The 14,548-nt window shown below is 45.6% G+C and overlaps 1 protein-coding gene across 4 annotated transcripts in view; it reads left to right on the forward strand.

Moving 5' to 3' along the window:
• The first annotated feature begins 1,093 nt into the window (after window positions 1-1,093).
• The window catches only part of ZNF395 (zinc finger protein 395), a 72,421-nt gene continuing 58,966 nt past the window's right edge, over window positions 1,094-14,548 (forward strand). For 3 of the 4 annotated variants that reach the window (XM_030198691.1, XM_030198695.1, XM_030198696.1), the window contains exon 1: window positions 1,094-1,491. The gene's annotated coding sequence lies outside the window, so the exon portion shown is untranslated. Of the gene's footprint in view, window positions 1,492-2,392; window positions 2,453-14,548 lie in introns of those variants that run through there. The other variant, XM_030198694.1, reaches the window with a different exon arrangement.

Raw genomic sequence — 14,548 nt, forward strand, 5'->3', positions numbered from 1 at the left:
AACACGCCTATGTTCTTCCATTTCAGATGCAACGTAGGCACTGGACCTGCGCACTTCAGCTTGTGCTGCTGCCGATCTACATGCTGCACACCCGAAATCATTTTTTTTGCTGTGCATGCTTCAGCGCTACCACTGCATGTGTAACCTTAACAAGTCAGCTCTGGGGAGGAGGAGGGGGGGGAGGGGAGGAGCTACTGCAGCTGCCGACCACTGTAAAGCATACATGAGTTAACTTCTAATTTGAAGTGTGTGGTGGTGGGGGGGGGAGGGGGGGGGGTCCGCCGTCAGACTAATGAGGAGGTGCATGCTACAAAACACGTTCACCATTTTTGGATGAAACTTAATTGTATGGCATGAGTTATATTGCACATATCTTTTTATTAAGAGGGAATGCACAACTAGCGCCTGGGTAGAAAAAGCAGTATTTCACTAATTTATTTGCATATTGCTTTAGGAAATCTGCAGAAAAACAAACTAGGAGATCAGCAGTTTTTAGATGTTTATAAGACAAATCAACACAAAAGAGTCAATCCCATCTCTTGATATATTGCTTTTATAAATATGCCCTTGTCCAAATTTTGGCAAAATTCAGGTAGAGTTCGAATTCTAATTTAAAACGCATTATATAAAATGACTGCGACACTCTCTCTTTCTCTCTCAACCTCGGGGGAAAAAAAATCCTGGGACAAACATCTCGCAGAGCCAAACAGAGAAATAAATCATTTTTCTTAGCCAAAAGCCACGCCTCTCTCCTTCCTCTTATTTAAAAAAAAAAGCCAGTTTGAAGGCACTTTTCTTCGTTAACATGCAGCGAATATGTGCAATGCATGATATATTCTACATGCAAACGTTATACTAAACCCCACTTTTCATGCATGCACATTACAAAGGCAAAGGCAGCCACCGAGTTTTGCAATTGCTCCGAGCAAACTGCTGTGGAGGTGGGAGACGTTTCTTACTGCACGGAATAGAAATCGCACCAATGTTTATTCTCTTTAGGTGGGCGTGTGCATAAATGGCAGTTGAGCAGCCAATCAGCGGCTGAGGGCTGAGCATGTGGAGAGCTTGTTTACAACTAGAGCTTCCAGAGGAGCTTTAACCCGGCCGGCAGGAGGAGGAAAAGGAAAAACCGTATCGGCATATATTACGAGCAACGGCAAAAGCCCGGCATAGATGTTGTTTAGGAGCCGGCTCCACGCCCTCCAAGCTTGTGGCTGCACGTGGCGCCCCTGATTCCACCACTCCCCCCCCTACCCACCCCCCAGGTGGGCAAGTGAATCTCGCTGCCGGGCCAGGTGCTGGAAGGGTTCAGGCTGCAATGGGGTACCTTTAGGGGGTCGGGTCTGGGTGTGGGCAACTGCTGTTCGTGAGGCGCTTTTTCTTGGGAAGCTCTAAACGCTGGCAAAAGGAGTGAAGTGGTTAAAGAAGGCAAAGAAGAGGAGATCTTCGTTTGCAAAGGAGTCGGTGAGCAGCCACTGGAGAAACGTGCAGGTGAGTGCCAGGGAAAGCAAGATTGGTAATGCACGGGGCAGGGTGAGGGGTGTTTTTGGAGGAGCTGCTGCAGCATGTTGAGGGCTTGCTTGGGCAGCCGCTGCATTTAGGTGTTAGGGACGAGTGGGTGTGTGACCACACGCAGCGGGAAGTCGCTGGGCACTGCTGGCACTTGTGGGTGTACCGCTTACCTGGCCAGCGTTAGAGATGTCAGTGCAGCAGGGGCTGTCAGGGTGTGTGTCTACGTGCGAGGAACGGGATAGATCTCCGCTGTTCACCCACTCCCGGGTGGTTCCCCTTTTCTGGTTGCTTGGGACATTTTAAGATAGGAAGGACTGAGGAGACATGTTTCTGAGCAGAGCCCTCGGGCAGGATTTGCTTTGGCAGGGTGCTAGGGGGAGAGAGCAGAGGGGCTTGCAAACAGCCGCGGATGCATTCTCACTCTCCGCTTGCAAACTTTTCTCCTCCTGACCGGCGTTTGTTTCTACGCTTGTACAGAGGTGCAGCTATTTTCTGTTTGATTAAATGGCTGCTGCTGACTTTAGGGGGTGAGGGGGCGTGGATGGCTCGGCAGTGAAGTTAGAAATTCCCTCCTGTTGGTGAAGCGCCTCCTCCCACTGCCTCTGAGCCAGCTACCACTCCCTCCCCTGCCTCTGCAGCTTCTCCTGGGCACGCCTCACGTTTGCTGGGACTTGAGGGGAGGTTGTGGGGCAGCATACGTGAAGCCCAAATGTGTTCTTTGCAGGACTTACTTGGTGGTCACTCAAAGCCAGGACTGAGTGGTCTTAGACCAGTATTATGGATATTTGTGTGAGTGCTGTCGAGTTGTGCAGCTGGGTCAGGTTTAACTGTTTGGTAGATTAGGTAATGGCAGCTTTAGGAAGCAGCACAAAACAACTGTAATTGAAGCAGAATAAGGACGGACAGACAGACAGACAGGCAAACTTCCAAGAACCATCAAGTTTGTACTTTTAAACTATATTGCATTTTTACAAGATAGTTTTTTGAATGGTGGTAACATGTCGTACTTTAATTATCAGAATCTTGTGGAAGAAGGGAAGAGTTTTAATTGGGGGGGAGGCTCAAAGTTCACAAAAGTCGCCTAATAGGTTTGCACTGGCCTTGTTCTACAGAGCTTTAGGGACACAAAATAAACCTGTTGCTGTTCCTTAGAGCTTACAATCTAGTCAAGACAACCTAAAACTAATAGGAACAATAAAGTGTGTGAGTAGGGGGAGAGCAAGAGAGAGATTTCCCCTGCTTCTTGCATCAAGTGCTTCTGATCAGGCATATTTTTTTGCAAAAACATCGGGGGGGGGGGGGGGGGGGGGCTGATGTACCAAAAGGACAAAGCACCTACAATTCTCAAAATGCACCTATTTTATGAAAGCAACAAACATGCCTATGTTCATTTATAAAGAAGCTCTTATTAGAGGCAAACTAAAACAGGCCTGCTGCCAAACAGCACCCCTACAAACCCTTTTGGCCTATTGGTGTAACCAGGGCAAGAGGGATACCACAGGCGCTCCTGTCCCTGCCATCTCCAATGTTAAAATGGCTGCTGAAACCTTCAGTGGTAGTCTTGGCAGCCTTTTATGGTGGAAACAGCAATGGCAGGGGCAATTGGAGATTTCTCCTGCCCTGGTTAGGCCACTAGGGCTTCTGAGGTAGGCCCAGGGAGGGTAGTGCTTTTGATTAGGGGGGCAGAGAGTGATTGATGCTTTTGTTTAATGGTGGGTGGGGAGAAAGAGTTTTGGTTTTGGCTGAAAATGCACTGGCATTTTTGGCTGAAACTGAAGCATGGCTGAATCCAGATTTCAAGCCAGTGCAGTGCCAAGACCAAAATTCAGTCAGGTCTAATTACCATACTTGCAATAGTGCACACATGCTGTCTGACAAATTTACTCCAGGTGTAAATGTGTGCAAGTACTCTGTGCGTGGTTGCACATATTTTATAAAATAAGCACACACACTGGCAACTTTATTCAAACTATGCTCTTGAGAACACCTATGTGTATATAGCATAAAAAGTAGACTCTTGGTTGCCCTGTGTCTGTTTCATGCATGTATACCTTTACATTTTCTTAAGAAAATATTTTACAAAAAATTGCCTCCTTTGTATCCATGTGGAAAAAGTGAGGGAGTTCATAAAATGAAGGTGAAAAGGGGCAGACTCGTAATCTATGGAAATGGTTCTTTATGGAAAGAGTGGTGGATGTGTGTAACCACCTCCCAGTGGAAGACTGTATCTAAATTCAAGAAAGCATAGGGCAAACACAGGATCTCCGAGAGACAGGATGGGTTGTAGTGACAAGGCCATTGGATGGTCAGGCTGGATAGGCCTCATGTGGGCCAATTTTCAAAATGATATGTATTGGCGGCTGGATTTTTAGCAGGTTTACAGATAGTGATTAGACAGATTTTCAGTCAATATTGTGATTGAGACAACAGAGGGTTGGAGTTAGGGGCCAAGCATAGACAGCAACCTGAAATTATGCATTTAGCAGTGATACTCAGCCACAAAGTGGATAATTTTTATACTTTAGGCTCGTTGAAAGGCCCGATTTTCAGCTACAACTTAATTTATAACTTCATTTGCTACAATAGAAATGAAAATGTAAAAAAATTCTGATCCCTGATTCCCTAAATTAAGAACCCCTGAACAGGCGATCCCTAATTAGGAAACGCAGGGTCCAGGAACCCTAGACCAGAGAGCACATGACTCAAGACTCCCAAGTCAAAGAGTTTGACACAGGACTTGCAAGCCAGAGACCCCCTGTTGATCACTATCCCCCTCCTCCTTCTACAAGCTCCAACTTGCTCCAAAGTCAGCTTAAGAACAATCCCATATTTGCTCCTGCTCCAGTGTCACCATGTTGTAAAGTGGTGGTGCCCGACTCCTAGCAGTACATCAGAAGGTACCTCTAGGGGTCACCCTGCCAAATAAATGAATATTGGCAGGTTCAGCATGGGTGGTAGAAATTCTTTCCTCCCCTTCAGCCTCTGTGTCTCGATATGGAGGAGGATTGCTCTACATGGATGTGTCAGAGCTTGTAGATGGAAGCGTTTGCCTCTCTTCTGCTGGGGAGGAACATGAGTCCAGTTGGATACTTCATGTTTGTTTCTATAGGGAACTATCAGTGCTTACTAGAATTTGGATTTGGCTCATGCCTTTCTCAGTAGTTCAAGGTGATAATTTATATTGAGGTACAGGAGGTATATTCATGTCCTGAGAGGGCTAAGAATCTAAGTTTGTATTTGAGGGAGTGGAGGGTAAAGTGACTTGCCCATGATCACAAGAAGCAGCAGAGGGATTTGAACCAGGCTTTCCCGATTTCAGGTTCTCAGTCCATGGCTCTAACCATAAGAGTTACGAAAATCATCTGAGGATGTTTGGCTTCAGTCACCCAGGGTGTGTACTACAGCAGTGTACTCCCACATGGGCTGGTGAGCCTCCGGGTGTCATTGCCTCACTACTCTCCCTTCTCATTTCAGTTCATAGATCCCTCCATCATGTTGCTCTCATACAGCTCCTGCCTGGCCAACAGTACCCTTTCATCTGTCCTCTGTTGTGATGGTGCACTGGCAGAAGTTATTTTGGGGTTCTTGTTCCACCCACCAGCAGCTGTACAAGCGCCTGATGGTGGTGGTACTTCATGAATATTAGATATGGCAGGGTCAAATCAAGAAATGGGAGATATGGCAGGGTCAATCAAGAAATCGGAGATGCCAACCACCTGAGTTTCTTCATCTTTCATCCCTTGTTTAAAAAAGGGTTTGATAAATTCCTGGAGGGAAAGTCCATAAACTTACTAAAGCAGACCAGTGGAAAGCCACTGCTTTTCCTTGAGGTTAAATTGCACTGAATCTTGTCACTTTTGGGACTCTGCCAAATACTGGATTGGCCACTGTTAAAAGCAGGATACTGGGCTAAATGGACCCTTGATCTGCCCAGCAAGGCAGCTTTCCATTACATAGCTTCCCACTATTCTGGAACCAGTGGGATAGTTGTGTCCGTCAAGATGAAGAACAAAAAACTGAGCTGAGACATTTCTGTCTTGGCATCCAGTCCAGCTCCTCAGTATTTTCTATCTCCAGTAGGTGAATGGACATGCTTTTCAGCCTCTGGTTCTGAATCTTGGCTCCTGGTCGGTTTGGTGAACTCGTCCCAAGTTGAGCTTTGCAGGTGGCTTGAGTCTGCAGAGTCTGGAGGTCTTCAGATCCTTGTCGCTGATGCCCCATGACTTTACTTCACCCCCCCCCCCCCCACTACCACCACCACACACACACCACCACCGCTCTCCTTTTCCAGCACAACAGCCTAAAAAAAAGAAGGAAAGGTTTGCTGGAGAGTGTGGGACAGAGTATCGGTCTTACCACAGTAAGCTTACAGTAGTAGTAGTAAGACTTGTGGAGACTGAGTTTGGGGGAGCAGCCGGCAGTGGTAAGTGACTAAAGTTTGATTCAGAACTGCTTGGAGACTGCAAGTTCTACTTGATGCAGGGGAGACATCCTGATTCTGTGCTTGTGGCAGTGGGGGTGAATGGCGACTCCTGTGGAGGCAGTTAAGTAGTATTCCCACTGAGGGACCCTCTGGCCGGCATTGCGACATTGCAGTGCATGTAAGTCGGGAATCCTATGGGATGTGGAGGAAACGGTTGGATTTGGTGCATCATCTAATTATACCGGGATCTCTGGCAGGACCGGTGTGCAGTTTGATGCAGGAGAGTGTGGGTACGGGAGCTGACATTACAGCCTCAGGGCCCGACAAAACATTTGGCTGCATTAGGCTCTTTGTTTTCTCTGCAGTTTATATTGTTCTTTCACCAGGTTTATTTACTTAAGCAGGGACGGTCAGAGTTGTTGCAAGGTGCTTCAGATTCTTGCCCCGTTGCCCCTCTGGCTCCTAAGAGATGTAATTTAGACCTCCAGGAGTGGGCAGATGAGGTGATCTCTGCTTCTCCCTCCTTATCTCATGTGGCGTCAACCTATTCAGAGGAGCCATTAGAGGAGGGAGAGCTCCCTCCCGAGAATAGGGATGATCTGAAAGTACTGAGGTTCTTCCATAAAGAGGATCTCTTATTTCTGAGGCACTAACAGTGCTTTTCATTGAGGAGCCTTCTGCTTCGGCATCAGCAGTTCCATTTTTGTCGATCATGAGGGAGTTTAGATGTCCTTCTAAGGGCTTCCCAATGCACCCAGACATTCAGGACCTGATTACAGTAGAATGGGACTTGCTGGATGCAGGACTGAGAGTGGGTAGAGTCGTGGCTTGCTTCTACCTGTTCATTCCGGAGGAAAAGGATAAATAGCAACTTTCCAGGGTGGACTTCCTGGTTAAGGCTGTGACTAAGAAGACCACCTTGCCAGAGGGAGGGGGCTTTGTCCTAAAAGACCTACATCATAGGAAGTTAGAAGGTTCGCTGAAGCAAGCCTTTAAAGTGGCCTCTTTGGGCCTTCAAGTAACAGTGTGCAGCTTGTTTGTGGCAAGAGCATGCCTGAAGTGCCATCAGCAGTTGGCAACACAAGGCAGGCACCATAACCCCACTTGCAGCTTGGAAGATGCTATTTATGATGTTATGGGTTATGGCCCTCAGTATGTATTTGGCTGTCACAGCATGTTGCTAACTCTGGCTGTGACATTGGGCAGCGGATACAGTATCAGTCACGTCGAGTTAAACTTCCCTTTCAGGGTAAGTGGCTATTTGTGGCGTGGAGTGGAGGAGTAGCCTAGTAGTTAGTGCAGCAGACTTTGATCCTCGGGAACTGGGTTTGATTCCCACTGCAGCTCCTTGTGACTTAGGGCAAATCACTTAACCCACCATTGCCCCAGGTACAATAAGTACCTGTATATAAATATGTAAACCGCTTTGAATGTAGTTGCAAAAAACCACAGAAGGCGGTATATCAAGTCCCATTCCTTTTCCGGTTCCCTTTCCCTTTGGAGAGGATCTCAGTATCGTAGTGAAAGAACTGGGGGAAACTAAGCTACAGCAGTTGTCGGAGGATAAGCTGGAATCCTCTTGTCATCTGTCTTTAGGAGGCTCTCGATTTTGAGACATCAGATAGTACCAGCCTAGTCATCAGCAATATGGTCAAAAGTTCCACTTTCAGGCATGCCAGTCTTCATTTCATGCAGACAGGAAGTCCTCCTGTCAGTCAGCTAGAGCACCCAATGTCTCCAGAGCTTCTCAATGATCTTCCTCTGGTAGGAGGATGTCTTCAGGAGTTTTGAGAGGAGTGGGCCAAAATCATGTCAGACCAGTGGGTTCTGGATATTCTTGCAGAAGGTTACAAGTTGGAGTTCTCCTGCTCGGTCGTTTCTCTCTCCTTGTCGAAAGGACACCTACGGTGGCCTGAACCTCAACCTCCTTTGATTCCTTGCTGGTGCTCTAGGCCATTTTTCCAGTTCCCCAGGCTGAACAGGGACAAGGCAGATACTCCATCTATTTCATTGTCTCAAAGAAGGAAGTCACTGTTTGTCCGGTCTTAGATCTCATCTAGTAGCGCTATAGAAAGGATAAGTAGTAGTAGTAGTAAACTGCTGCCTCCGAGAGTCCCGCTTTCACATGGAGACACTAAGAGCAATCCTAGCCTTGGTTCAAGTGGGCAAATTTCTCATCGCCCTTGATCTCAAGGAGGCGTACTTATACCCATATGGCCACCACATCAGAGGTTTCTACATTTTTGTGGTGCTGGAGCATCACTTTCAGTTCAGGGCTTTGCCCTTCGGTCACACCACAGCTCCAAGAACATTTACCAAGGCTATGGGGGTGGTGGTGGTGGTGGTCTTTCTTTGACAGCAGGGATTCAGAGTACACTTGTATCTTGACAGCTGGCTCATTCGTGCGTCATCCTATTTAGACCGTGTGGTGGCGACGACAGACAAAGTTGTCTGTCTTCTGCAGTTGGGTTGGATGATCAATTTTGAGAAGAGCAGATTAACTCCATCGCAGACACTGGAATATATGGGTGTTCTATTTGACACAGCGTGGGAGGGGATCTTCCTCATGGAGCGCAGGAGGTCAAAGCTAGTTTAACAGATTAAGGCAGACCCAGAGTCTGGGACTACATCCAGGTTCTGGGATCAATGATGGCAGTGATGGAAGTGGTGCCATGAGCAAGGGCTCATATGTGGCCATTACAGGAATCTCTTCTCAGGCACTGGTGTCCCAGAAGCACAACTTTCATCTTCCTTGAACACTGGTTACCAGACAGAGTATGCAGTGGTGGTTGTCACCCAAGAATTTGACCATCGGAGCTCTCATTCCAATAACACAATGGGAGATAGTGACAATGGATGCCAAAAAGCCAGATTGGGGAGCTCATGACAAGCTCCATCTGGCACAGAGCACTTAAATGGAACAGGAGTCTCAGTGATTGATTTTAAATAATTTGGAGCTCAAGGCAGTTGGAATGCCTTACATGACTTTGCTCCCTTTCTGGTGGGGATCCCAGTTTGAGTTTTCTCCGACAATACAATGGTGGTGTCTTATATCAACAAGCAAGGTGGGACCCGCAGTCATCTGATGGCGGTTGAGGCAGCCTCCTTTATGAGATGGGTGGAGAAAAATCATCTCTCTTTGTCAGCAGTTCACATCGTGGGGTCTTTGAATGTGGAGGTGGACTTTCTTAGCAGACACTTCTTGGACCTGAAAAAATGGGAACTATCCAGCCAGGGGTTTCAGCTGACAGTGGACCATTGGGGTTCTCCACTTCTGGACAATGGCAATGAAAAGGAATGCCAAAGTGCCCAAGTTCTTCAACCATAGGAAAGAACTATGGAAAGTATCAATTCTCTACTGTAGTCCTGGCTGGAGACACATCTACTGTATGTCTTCCCTCCTTGGCCTATGGGTGTGTTGAAAAGGATCGTATTGCACTGGGGCCAAATAATTCTCGTAGCTGTGGAGACTATGGTACATGGACCTGCTTCAACTGCTGGATGGGGGTCCTCTCCGTCTTCCACAGGTATACAGTCTATTGAATCAAGGTCTGGTGCTCATGGAGGATCAGCGCCCCTTTGGTCTTATAGCTTGGCCATTGAAAGGGCTTGGTTAGAAAGAAAAGGTCATTCTGATTCGGTCATTGCTATCTTGCTTCAGGGTTGGAAACGTTCTACATCCGTGGCATATTCGAGGGCTGGTGTTCTCAGCACTGACTTTCTCCCTTCACTGTTCAGATCGTGCACATCCTAGCATTTCTCCAGGCAGGTCTTCAGAAAAGATTGGCGTTGGGTTCTCAAAGTTCAGGGTATCTTTGGCCCATTTCAGGGGCCAACTACAGAAGACATCCCTTGCGGCTTGCCCAGATATTTGATCCTTGCAGGGAGCAGGCCATTTGTGGCCTCCCTTCCGTACGCCATGTCCAGAGTGAAACCTAAGTTTAGTCCTTCAGGCTGTTCAGAAGTCTCCTTCTTAACCACTCCACAAAGATCTTATGCTAAAGACAGTGTTCTCAGTGGCTGTTCTGTCAGCAGATAGTGTTTGAGCTTCAGGCTCTCTTGTTGGGATCCCTTTCTTCGCTTTTCGGAACAGGGGGTCTCCTTTTGCGCTATTCCTTCCGAAAGTGATATCATTTCATCTCAATCAACCAATCTGTAGAACTTCTGTCCTTTCACAGAGTTTCTCAATGTGCATAGAGTCCTCATTCGATATTTGGAAGTTACAAATGAGTTTTGCAAATCAGACAGACTGTGCTTTTTGGTAAACAGAGACATGGCCTCCAAGCCCACAATTACTAGATGGCTGAAGGAGACTATCATGTCAACTTATTTGCTTGCGGGGAAGCAGGCTTCTCAGGTCTTGCGGGTTCATTTTACAAGGCATACAGTGACATCCTGGGCTGTCTGCATATATTTGCAAGGCGGAGATGTGGTTGATGCTGCATACCCTTGCCAAGCACTACAGTGTGGACGTTGTGCTTGGAAGCCAATTTGGGGCTTCAGTCCTCAGGAGGGTGGTGGTGCCGGCACCAGGATTCCCACCCACTTTAGGAATTGCTTTTGAACATTCTACAGGTTCTGGAATAGTAGGAAGTTACGCGACAGAAGGAGACATTAGGTCTTGCCTGATAATTTTCTTTCCATTAATCCTTCCCGCTGCTCTAGAGGCCCACCTGAGGTTTCTGAGCTATTTAGCAGGGGCAAAGTAATGGGTCAAATAACGACCATAACCTTGCATGGTGCTTCCTGCACATCTCTTGTTCTCTAGAAGTTGTCGTGAGATGAGAGGTCCACACATGTTTGTTCCTCTGGTTAGTGCTAGGTTAGCGGGTTGTTTAAAGTTGTGTATTTTCCAAGTTTCTCCTTACTGCTTGCCTACGTAAATACTGAGGAGCTGGACTGGATGCCAAGAGAGAGGTGTCTCAACTCAATTTTCAGTTCTCTATGTCCACCTGCTGGTTGATGTACACAACTATCCCGCAGGTTCAGAATAGTAGGAAAGGACTAATAAAAAGTAAATCCTCGAGCTAATTTCTCCTTGTGTCTCTCTTTGGACTGAAAGCTGGGCAGCTCCTGACTTTCAGTGGTCAGCAAGGGGGTTCTTCAGTTGGTACAGTTGGTACACCAAACCTTGAATTCCTCTATTTTTTTTTACTTTGACTCCAGTTCTGGCTCCTATTATGTATAGTAAATCTAAGAACATTTTGATTAATTACAGAAATAAGGCAAAACCCTATATGCACAAAATTAGGACTAATAGACCACAAAATGTATTTATGTGAAGTTTGAACTTGAACATGTTCGTGTGGGAGAGCTGTCATTAGTGGCCAAAGTATGCCTGCTGAATTAAGTGCTGCTCATTCAGCACTGGCGCAACTCAGGCAGTAGATTCCTTCGGCTGGCATGGCTTGGCATCCCCGCCAGCTTTGAAACAAGGGGGGGGGCCCAGGCCCACTTCCCCCGTGGCTACACCACTGCTTGTGAGGCTACTCTTGGCTGCGTCTGGACTGTCTGTGATCTGCACAATGGCTTCCTTTTCTTTGGTCCTGCTGTTTGTTTTAGTGATGGTCTTATCAAATCCATTCTGGGCATCCTGTACTGGAGCCACTGTTTGCTCTGCCCTGCTGCTTGAAGAAATAAGATTATTTCTATCCCTTCCCTCTATTTTTTGAATATGGTACCGCTATAAAATATATTGTGAAGCATAGGCTAGCATTGCATGAACAGGTTGCCCAAAACAGCATCCATTTGGTGGTGGGGGGGGGGGGGGGGGGGGGGGGGGGGGGAAGGGTGCTGGATGACTGTTTCAAGTCAAGTGGAGAGCTTGCTTGAATCAGCATCACTCTGTTCTTTTAAATATTTTGTGCCTACTTTGTTTCAGCTTTTTCCTTGGTCTCTTATCTTGCTTTGTCCTGGTATACTGTATATAATTTGTTGCAATGCATGTTTTATATTGAAATAGCATGCTACTAAAGGCCACACACCCTTGCTCCCATACTTTTCTCCTTCCTGGACTGCATCATTCACACTTCTCATTTACCACTGTGGTTATGAGCTCTGGAGATAGGAAGAGGGCTTGCAGAGATAGGGCTCAAGACAATCCACAGTGATTGCTTATGAAGTATATCCATTTGTGGCTGGTCTAAGAAATGGGGTAACTTACTTAATTTGGTTACTTTAAAAATCAGACCTGCTTGGGGAGGGTAGTGGTCGGTTGGCATCCATTCTGGTTTTACATGTGTGCTGCCTGCATATCCTAATGACAGGAGTGGTTAATCATATGACATTCTCACAAATCCTAAAACACAAATACCTCCTTGGAAAGGAAATAAGAATCCTAATAAAAAAAAATTCAAGTCTTAATGGGTTTGTTTTTTTAAGCAGCAGCTGCATTGTCTAAAACTCTTTCCTCCCCTCTGTACTGTTGCTGGACAAGAACTTCCTTTCTTCTCCCCCTCTCTCTCTTTCTTGTGAGCAGTTTCCTGGCTCATGGCCTGCCTTTGTAATTAAACATTAACACAAGTTAATAGATCTCTCTACTCACTTGTGCCAGAAAGTAGAGCCTTTGGCTTTCAGCAGTTATCAGCATTTGTGTTTACTTCATAGGCACAGCAAAGCCAGTGCTATGCCTTGAAAGTGGGAGGGGTGCTCCTTTTTGGCCTGCAGCCTAGAATGCCAAGTCATGTGAGCAGTATTTCCACTGTTTGGGGGGGAGGGGTGGAGAAATAGCCTACAGAATATGCAAGCTCCTGGTCCTTGCGGCAGCTTGAGTCAGATAACGTAGACCTGCAGTCTTGAGCTCTTTAGAAGAGAGAAATATTCTAGCTGCAGAACTTCTGCAGTCGGAACAATCTTTCCATTATAGTATTGTTAAATTTTTTTGGAAATACTCTAAAAATATTTTCACATAAATTACAGTTATAGGAACATCTGCTGATAATATAGTCGGCGTTCACTGAATGTCCTCTAAAGATTATTTCTGTTGCAATACAGAAAGGATAATTAACATCCTCTTTAAGCGTAAAGTGCCCTATAAGATCAGAGAGTGCTCATCTGTGTAAATTTACCTATCCTCATGTGAAGTAGCTGTTAACCATTGAATATCTTTAAATTCTGTTTTCTCTTTCATCTTCTTTTAAGTGCTTGAGGGCATTATTGTTTTCAATCTACAGAATAACTTTAGAACCTCATTAACATGAGCATAATTGGTCTGTCTGCCCGTTGTAATTAATCCCTTTGTTGGGCAATATTGCCAGTATCTTATTTATCAGATTACACATGTTAAAAAGCCTTAACTAATTTGCCTACATTCCTTTTATAGAACACTAACATAACCAGGTATTAATTCACCTAATGTTGCTAAATGAGGCAAGTGCACACGTAACATATACTATTCTGTAAGTTACATGCTTAAGTGGAAGCCCCGCCCATGCTCCCCCTCCCCCTTGCAAATATACTGTGGAGGTCAAGCTGCTATTTGCAGAATAGTACGAAGGCACCATGCTAACACATGCACACTTATGTGTGTGAATGCCAGTATTCTAAACCTTTACACATTGTAACGTGCACAGGAGCGTGAGCACCAAGATTGCCCTGTTCATGTTTTTTGGGATCTTGCTTTGTATTGTATTACATTTCCTATCCTGACAGTTTTGTATCTTTTGATGTGGGTGCAAGCTGTCATTCAGAAGATGCACAAGTCGAAGGGGCTGTGCTGGCCACCTGTTCACTTTCCAGTCCTATTATTTTGGCCGCTGTGATCTCTTATCTTGCTGTATTTCTGAAGGGTTTATTTTTCTCGTTTGAACAGGAATACATAAACTGTTGCATATCCTTTACACAACATATCAGCCCTCCCCAGTGGCTTCTGCTGTGCTGTTTATCCCGTGGGAGCTTGTGTTTAAATGTTGACTGTACCACCACCTAGTGGCTCACAACATTGTTGATAATTTTCTTCCTTACAGCTTCATTATTTGTGTGACTTAAGTGAAAAATGTGAGGCAAATGAGAGATTCTGCAGTAGTGCTATTTGTGCTATTAGACCTACACAGCTCAGAACAGATGCACCTAAGAGAGCGTCCCATGACACTTACAATCTATGGGTCATCAATAGAAATAAAACAAAATAAAACATGGAAAAGAAAATAAGATACCTTTTTTATTGGACATGACTTAATACATTTCTTGATTAGCTTTCGAAGGTTGCCCTTCTTCGTCAGATCGGAAATAAGCAAATGTTGGTAGATGGCAGTATGTATAAGTGAAACATCAAAACATTTCAGTGGCAGTCTAACAGGATGGGGGTGGATAGGAACATCAAAGCATTTCAGTGACAGTCTAATAGGATGGGGGTGGATAGGTGTGAGACAGGGAGATATGCATGGAGACAGGAGGGTGACAAACAAAGCAGCAAACACCCCCATCCTGTTACCCTGCCACTGAAATGCTTTGATGTTTCACTTATATATACTGTCATCTACCAACATTTGCTTATTTCTGATCTGACAAAGAAGGACAACCTTCGAAAGCTAATCAAGAAATGTATTGTTATGTCCAATAAAAAAGGTATCTTATTTTCTTTTCCATGTTTTATTTTGTTTTATTTCTATTGAT

This window comes from Microcaecilia unicolor, chromosome 3 (assembly GCF_901765095.1).
Source record: "Microcaecilia unicolor chromosome 3, aMicUni1.1, whole genome shotgun sequence".
NCBI lineage: Eukaryota > Metazoa > Chordata > Amphibia > Gymnophiona > Siphonopidae > Microcaecilia > Microcaecilia unicolor.